Source organism: Lacerta agilis, chromosome 1 (assembly GCF_009819535.1).
Source record: "Lacerta agilis isolate rLacAgi1 chromosome 1, rLacAgi1.pri, whole genome shotgun sequence".
Lineage (NCBI taxonomy): Eukaryota > Metazoa > Chordata > Lepidosauria > Squamata > Lacertidae > Lacerta > Lacerta agilis.
Window position 1 is genome coordinate 89548980 of NC_046312.1, and position 8769 is coordinate 89557748.

Sequence of the window (8769 nt, forward strand, 5' to 3'; positions counted from 1 at the left end):
GAATCAGCGTGTTTTACATGAGTAGAATGTGTGCTTTTATTTAAAATGCATCTCTGGGTTATTTGTGGGGCATAGGAATTCATTCATTATTATTTTTTTCAAAATGTAGTCCAGCCCCCTACAAAGTCTGAGGGACAGTGGACTGGCCCCCTGCTGAAAAAGTTTGCTGACCCCTGGATTAATTTTTTTAATTAAAAATACCAATAAAAGCAAACATTAAAAACAACCTGGTGTATTTTTTGTCAAAATATCTATAAAACCAGCAGTTTTAAAACAGCCATATGTAATAAAAAATTACCTCTTAAAGTTACATGTCTAGGTAGACTTACCTAAACAAAAAGGTTTTTAGCAGGTATGAAGATGAATATAGTGATGGTGCCTGCCTATTGCCTAATGTCACTAGGCAGGGGGTAGGTGCTCCCACACTAAAATATCAATTCCTTGCATGTGCAGAATGGACATCACATGGCACTTGTAGAAGTGTCTGCTCCACAGACTGAAAGGCTCAAGTGGGAACATAAAGGGTGAGCTTCACTAGCAAAAATCCCTTTTTAAACAAGCTTTTGATTCTGCTGCTGCACATATTGATTTTGTTTGCTGCTGTTTTTAGCTTTTTCCATTTCTGTAATCAGCAGTAATTTCTCCCTTACAAAACAAACTATCATGTCTTCATTGTATAACTTTTTACACAGATGAGGAGTACTATTAAAATAAAAAAAACATGGGCCAAGTGAGATCATCCGAAAATCATAAGCCAATAATAGGAACTGCACGTGTTATTCAATGTTTAAGATGGAATACATACACAGACACTCGAAGATGGTAAAGGTGCTGTTTGATGCTGCCCCCTTTTGCCAAGCAAAGTCAACAGCCTGGATTTCCACTAAAACTTTTCAGTCGGTGTATCTTTTTCACAGCAAAACGTGTTCAAGGAAAACGATGAAACCCCAACAGATCTCCAGAAAAAGTTTGTCACGCATTTATCAAGCTTTACAGAAGAGGAAGCTGGTGATGCACTCATAATACACACACCTGACGACAGATGGTAGCAAAAATTCAAGGATATGGGACTCCACAGTGCTCATTCTGCTTAAGTGCCAAAGACCACGGTAACTCTGAAAAACAAGGGCCACACCTTATGTTCTAGGTAGGATCAGCAGCCTGTCATATATGGGAATAAGGAACAATCCCTTAACACAACAGTGTGCTAAGTATGAGCAGCCTGGCAATTCTTAACGCAAACTTTGACAACGGAATAAATTGTTCTCGAAACTAATGCCACCAGAACTCGTTTAAAGCATTTTTGCACGACATCGGGTGGTACTGCAAAGTTATACCCCAACCCAACAAGGAATGTCAGGACAACAAACAACATATATATCTGGAATGATTAATATAATAACAATAATAATAATAATAATAATAATAATAATACCACTCCTGCTGACTGATCCAACACTCAAGGCTTTAAACACATATCCTCCCCTGCCTGATCTGTTTTGCTCTGCAGAGTCTATTAATCATACAATCCAATCTGAAAGAGGAGGGGAAAGTTTCAGTCAGAAGGAAAGAAACATGAGATTCAAGAGGAGGTTGAAAAAAGAAGCAGCTATTTAAAAACCCTGAGTAACTTGCGTAAATATCAGCAGAATTATTCACCTCCCACCCTAGTCTCTCTGCAGTTGCCAACTAGAATACTCTTCTTCGCTTGCCTTATAGATCAGACATATGAAGGAAGTTTAACTCCTCCACAAGCAGTTCTGTGATGGGCACAACTCATCAATTCTATAGATTCCCTTCCCCTAAAATATCAAGAACTAGCTAGAACCCTTTTTCTTCCAAGGCACCCCACACCCTTCCATTCAATAACCAAATTGAAAGAGATGGGGAGGGAGTGAAAGACATGATAACCAGACTTCAAACTCATTCAACTGGATGCCTTTTCTGCCTGCAGTTCAATCAATGCCATGAAAAAGAGGAATTAATTGGGGGGGGGGGGAGAAACAAACTTTGCCTTCCAGTCAGAACATGAACTTGTAGGGGAAATGTTTTTTTAATAATAATAATAATAATAATAAGCATGATTTTGGAACGGGGGCTTCATTACACCATTTTGTCCGTCCCCCCGCAACAAAATCCAGAGAAACCAAGTGCTGAAAGTCCACATGCCTGGAAACTGAGCAGAGTGAGGATGGGATGGATTTTGTTTTAAAGTGCAATGATGGGTTTCTAAATTCAAAGTTCCATGGTGTAAACCTGTGCAGATATGGATCTTCGCACTTTGCCTCCCTCCCACCTCCACTCCTGTCCCAAACAAGCAGGCGTCAAGAATTTGCTGCAGGAGAGAGCTGTCAGGCTCTTAAATGTTCTCTTACAACTCACCCCGCTCCTGCTTTTTAGTAGAAACATTCTGAATGAGGTAGCACACCAATGCAGCAAGTAGAAGGAACAGTTAAGAGATCTAAATCAGCAACTTTAAAAAAAATAAAAATAAAAGTGACCAGGGAAAGAGGGTGGATGTCTTGTATCTACTAAGATCTGTTTGGACTTAGGATTTTTCCCTCCTCCTATCCGCTCCCCTTCCTCTTATTTCCAACAATGCATAAAACCAGAGAGCCCTGCAAGCTTCTCTGCTTCCCTCTCTCCCCTCCGCTTTTGATCTTCATCAGGACGTGAGCAGAAAGTTAATGGGCCACCCCTACCACAAAGGCAAATTACCACGTGAACAAAAAAAGAAAGAAAAGAAAATAATAATATATTTTGCTTCTCTACCGGCCCTTCGCTCCCAGGGATCACACCCTGCTGTGTAACCCCCCCAAGCTATCTTATTCCTTACAACCCCCACGAATGGAATGGGAGGGGGGGAGAGAGATTTAGACTGAATCAGGCAACACTAACCGAGCTTTTAGTTAATTTCCTCTTCAGCGTCTCAACTGCTTGGAGACCACCCCTGGTTTCCACAACCGCCGCTAAAGCCGGGGGGGGGGGAGTGCGCGGAGAACAGAGGGACGTCAGGGGACCCCTTAACCTGGTACACTGCACGTTCAAGACTACAATGCATCCCAGAAGCCATTAAGACAACAAACAGACCACCACGGCCAGCCCAGCTCCATTCCCCCTTGTGCTTTTGCTGCTAAAGGGGACTAAAACAGACGAGGCCACGCAATGAAGCAAAGCTTTTCTTTCAAACTCGCTCTTCAAACAAAAAGGTTTTGCGTCTCCATCCTTCTGCCGAGGCAACTGCACCTCCCTCCCTCCCCGGACTCCTCCCCCCTACCCCCCACAACTCCAAGTTCCTAAACTTTGCAACTTCTTCTTGCACGTCGAATGCGGAGGGTGGGTAGCATATTTTAAAATATTCTCCCCCCTTGCATGCATGCCACCACTCATACAGTGGACGCGGTTCGACTTACCCTTTGTTTGAGGTCTCCAGGGCGATAGAGCTTTTGCAAGCGTTCACACGCACATCTTTACACTGAAGGAAATTACCGCGGCGGCAGACGTAATACGGTGGGGAGGGAGGGGGGTCGCGCGGAAGATCCCAGAAAAACAACAGCCCTCGAGAAAGCCCAGCGATCCTACAAGCTGCCGTGGGGGCCTCCTGAGTCCCGAACGCCGCCAAGCAAGCAGAGTCCGCTGCGAACTGCAGCCGCCTCGGAGTTTCGGCTGGAGTCCACCCGCCTTGTTTCCCTTCTCTCTTTCTGTCCCCCTCTCCCTTCCAGCCAGGAGCAGTCCAGGCTCCTATCAGAAACGCTTCAACCCTTTTCCATCAGGAGGGGAGGAGACGCAAAGGGGGGGAGGGAAGGAGGGAGCAAAAGGGGCTGCCAGCTCTCACTCTGCACTGATGTCAACTAACCAATTCAAGAGTTAACAGGGCACTTATTTACGCGCAGCTCCCGCCTGGTAGTGGGAATTTAGATATATGCCGAAGCTTCCACCGTTTGATAATGGCTCTTAAAGAAAACCGGCCAGCGCCTCCTTTGGAAAATAATGTTTGGGGATCTTTTTGAACTCTGTTTTGAGTGCATGAGATTTTCATCAATTTTTCTCACCTCGTTTACATCATCCTAGAACGATCGCTTATACCGAATCTGATTTACCGACCGCGTGGTTTGCCGCTGTTACTACCCCACCCCCGTTCCCGCGCCTGCCTGTCTACCTGTATGCAAGCCCGACAGTACGAGTTGCCTCTTGCAAATGCATGGATGTTCTGTGCTGGGTCAGGGCAAATGACCAAGGACAGAAATGCAAAAAGAAGCTGGGGGCGGGAAGAAGCAGGCTGCGAAATGTGCATTTTCTTTTAATTCCTTAAGCGTGGGGTATTATTCGAAATCAGAACTGATAGCTAGGGAGAGAACTGCTGGTGCCGCTGCTTACCGGGGGGAAACCGGACTGAGCTGGCGGGGGAGAAGCCTTTGGAGACAGTGAGAAGGCGGCTTGAAACAGCAAGGAAGTTCCAGCGAGTGGAAACTTGAGCCTTTGTAAAATAAACAGAAGATCTTTGCCCTGTGGTTGCAAACGCGGCCCCCGAGCTATCCACCCCATTTCAGTGTATGGGCAGGTGGGGCAGTGTTGCAATCCCTTGGATAGCAGAAAGCGCCGAAGAGCTCGGCTTGCAGCAGAAACGTGGACCGTAGAGGGCAGTAAGGGGCTAATTAAAGAGACGCCTCACCCCACCCCTACCCCCTAGGTCAGATTTGGAGGTGCGGTATTAGAGAGACGAGTCAACCCCTTTAATGGAACGATTAGAAAATCCCTAGGAAGAACACCCAAGCGCTCACACACAAAAAGCATCGCATCGATATGTAAAACAAAAATTGCAACGGATAAGAAATAAATGTGCGTGTGCGCGCGCGCGCAGCACAGAAAACTGTACCTTGCTCTGGGCATGGTGCCTAGGGGGCGCTTGGGAAGCAACGAAGAAAAGAGTCTCCTGTCGCCGGCCGCCGCCTCGCCCGGACAATGTGCGAACAGATCCCCAAATCGTTTTCACTTGGAAGTAGATTGTGTTGGTTTCAGAGAAACTCGCTTCCAATTTTTTACGTGTTTTGATGGCTACAATTCTGCGAAGCACCACCCCCGGGGAAACTCAATGGGGTTTTACTTCCGAACAGAATTGTACAGTAGTACCATTGTAGAGTTGGAAGAGACCCCGAGGCTCATCTAGGGCAACGCTCCCCACCTGAGTCTCACAGCTGTGCACATTTTAAAAGCGGTAATCCCAGACACGCTTGATTTCGCTTGCAAATCCTCTCCCGCCGTTTCAGCCCTGCATTGCTTGCATACGGACCCAGCCGAATATAACGCATCTCTGAGGGAGCCTTGAGGAGCATAGCCAGCCTCTCTGCTGCTGCTGCCACCTTTTGAAAACAAGCCGCCCTACAGCGCATGGAAGAGAATAGAGGAGTATAGTTTGTTGCGCCACACACTTTCCAGAGATATCGAATGGAAAACATTCGTATTATAATAGTCCATTTGCGGGAGGGGGGACCCTACTCACAGTAAAATAACACACTGTTTAAACGGGGGGGGGACCTTTTTCAGCCAGATATCAGCCTCCCCCTTCCGCGAAACCACCGAGGGCACCATGCTAGTGTTGGGCGGAGCCAAAGGCAAAAGTGGCGGGAACAGCAAACGTAAATCTCTCACCTCTTATGCTTTTCTCACACACACTGCTCTCTATTCTCCATCCAGTTGAAGCAAGAGAAATTGTGAAAGTTCAAAGATACCTTCCAGCCAGACAAAAAACATTCAGCGTCCATAAGCAAGGGGAGACTTCTGGAGACCAAATAGAGATGCCTAGAATACACATTTCTTCCTCAGGCGTAGCCTACAGTTTCCCACCCCTGGTTTCAATAGAACCTGGACGGGGAGTCACGAAAGCTGAATGCCACTCTTATTTGATTTTTCCTCAAAGGTGTTGTGGGCGTACACTTCTTTCTCACCCACTTATTTGCAACTGCCACTGCCTCAGTTTCTCCATAAGTTTGGAATAATATTGACCTTCATGTGGTGCCTTCGCTATGAACTTTATATATGACCCCTGACTCCAATACAGCAGAGAATTATGTGCATTAAAACCATTTAGGTTACAATCCTAAACACACTTAACTAGAAAGTAAGACCCTTTAAATTTGCTTCAAAGTAAGCATGCATAGGATTGTTTCATGGTACAATCTTGGGCAGGCAAGGCCAAACTCGGCCCTCCAGATGTTTTGGGGCTATAGTTCCCATCATCCCTGACCACTGATCCTGTTAGCTAGGGATGATGGGAGGGAGTTGTAGTCCCAAAACAGCTGGAGGGCTGAGTTTGGGGATGCCTGATCTTGGGCATGCTTACCATGGGCGTAGCCAGGATTTTTGTTATGGGGGCAGGCCTTTTGTTGGGGGGGGCAGAACCTCAGTTTCTTATGTATTTTATTGAATTTTATTGATTTGGGGGGCAGTTGCCCCTCCCTGGCCCCCTAGCTACGCCCATGATGCCTACTCAGAAGTAATCCCTAATAGGTTCAATGGGGCTTACTTCCATGTATGTGGGTAAAGGACTGCAGTCTCAGTGAGCTTTCCCTTGCTCTGTGCTAGAATGTGGCTTACTAGTGCATTTTTAAAAGTCTCTCACCCATTTTTATTCTTTATTCACTTATATTTATGTGTCCAGGAATCAAAATGTTTAAAAATAATCCATTTAAGTTTAATAATCACAAAACTTTAAACATGCTGAATTGGGGTATTTCACCCATAATTTTGCTTATTGATCACTTTGCCCCAGTTAATTCTGCACAATAAAACAATCAGCTCAGCTTCATTAACTCTGCACCCTCAAATCAGTGAAGTATATTTTTGCTGTGTTCTTAAGCTGTTATCTGTACCTTCCTAACGCTGCTTGAAGCAGCCAATTAAAAACCCTATTACAACTTGGATAACAAGTGCAAATAATAAAGCAAAATGAGTGCACTGTGCTGTAATCAATTTGCTATGTGTTATTTTTAACAGTTTCTTCAAGCGTTGCCATTTAAAAGGCACTAATATGAATTCAGGATTCTTATGCATTTGTTTTTTGGCTATTTAACTCACTGGTATTTGGCAGGGCTTTTTCTTGAAGCCATGAAAAATTAAAGGTTATTTCACAAGCAAATATCCTAAAATAGCATATCTTTTCTCAAATAGTAATAATAAAGCTTAATGTCTAAAGCAGGATGGTTAACCTGTGGTGATCAAGATGTTGTTGCCCCAGATGTTGCCACAGTTCCCATAACCTTTGGCTGCGCTGCTTGGGGCTGATGGTCCAACAACATCTGGAGAGCCATAGGTTTCCCATTCTTGTTCTAAACATGGAGGGGTGATACACCATGTGAAATGCCAATCCCTCTAGCAAATGCCACGTTTATGCAGCTCTTGGGTCTCAAACATGATCTGTCATGGTTCCAGATACTAATCTGATACCATAAGCACACTCCCAGACACTCTGGAAACACTGCTGCTGCCACCCCAGTCACAGACTTTGGTAGCAGGCTCACCAATGTTCAAACACACAGAGGAAGTCAAGTCATGCAGCCTAAACCAGGACATCTCTGTTGCAACATCACACTCCCCAAACTCAGAAGAAGCACAGAACCAGACAGTGACCCCAAGCATATCCAGGGGAACTCTGACATGATCTCTGCTTAAAGCACAAACATGCTCAAGAGTTTTCAGGTTCAAATATCCCTGGAGGGGGCATTTTACCTCCACATTTAATTGGGGGGGGGGTGGACATATCACCAAGCATCAACAAGAAGCTAATAATTATTCATTGGTGCAGAGGGGGGGGGGGAGAGAGAGCAGGGAGAGCAGCAATGGACATTCAGACACTAGGCCACAGTGTACAGGCATGTTGGGGAGGCTGTGTCATCCCAACCAGAGATGCATGTTTGCAGGCATGGAGATGGAGGCTATGTCAGTGCCAAGCATGCCACCATTGTTGGAGGATTGAGATAGCCCAGAACATTGCTGGATGACACTTCAAAGAACTAGCAATAGAGATGCCTGCTGCTCAACAAGGCTGGGTAGGGGGCACACCTCAAATATATTCTCAGAGCTATGGGGGCCTGGAGAGGCATGACTAAACACTTCACTATGGGTGTGTCCTTAGGAAGCCACAGCCCCACAGACTCAGAACATGTCTGGCAATGGCAGGAGCCCATTGCCTGCTCCACAACTCAGAGGCTATGGGAGCCCCTGTGAAGTCATTATACCACAGACCCAGAACCACACATGCCAATGCTGATCAGGAGCTCCACAGCCCCCAGCTACAAGGCCTTAAAGTGGGACCTGTGCCAGGATGGCATACAGGAGCCAAGAGTACTCCATGGGCCAGTTCTTCTCCCAGTGGTAGGCTTAGATATCAACTTTCTAACCGGAGAATGAACACAGGAGTTCACCATAAGGTTCCCATTCATGACACACCCACCTCCTACAACTCCATGCTTCATGTAGAGGAACATGCAGGGATGCCCACTTTCCAGGACCAAGCAGCAGCATAAAGATGAGGGCCAGGGGGACAGTGAGGCATGGCATGGCATGGCAGGGGTGGACCAATTGGAGTGAACTCCACAGCTATGCCATGAAAGAGCACTCAATAATGCCATTTCTTAGCATATTCCACACAACTCATCACCATCACAGCAATTGCACCAGAGGAGGTATGCTGTCACCGACATGACTGGCATTTGGGCATTGGACTGGATTTCACTGGCTTCTCAGTCAACTGTAGCTCAATTTCATTAACTG

At 45.9% G+C, this 8769-nt stretch overlaps 1 protein-coding gene across 8 annotated transcripts in view; it reads right to left on the bottom strand.

Moving 5' to 3' along the window:
* The window catches only part of SEMA5B (semaphorin 5B), a 333647-nt gene extending 329885 nt beyond the window's left edge, over positions 1-3762 (bottom strand). For 4 of the 8 annotated variants that reach the window (XM_033162615.1, XM_033162631.1, XM_033162594.1 and 1 more), the window contains exon 1: positions 3414-3761. The gene's annotated coding sequence lies outside the window, so the exon portion shown is untranslated. Of the gene's footprint in view, positions 1-2898; positions 3090-3413 lie in introns of those variants that run through there. The other 4 variants (XM_033162647.1, XM_033162663.1, XM_033162656.1 and 1 more) reach the window with 3 other exon arrangements.
* Positions 3763-8769: the final 5007 nt, after the last annotated feature.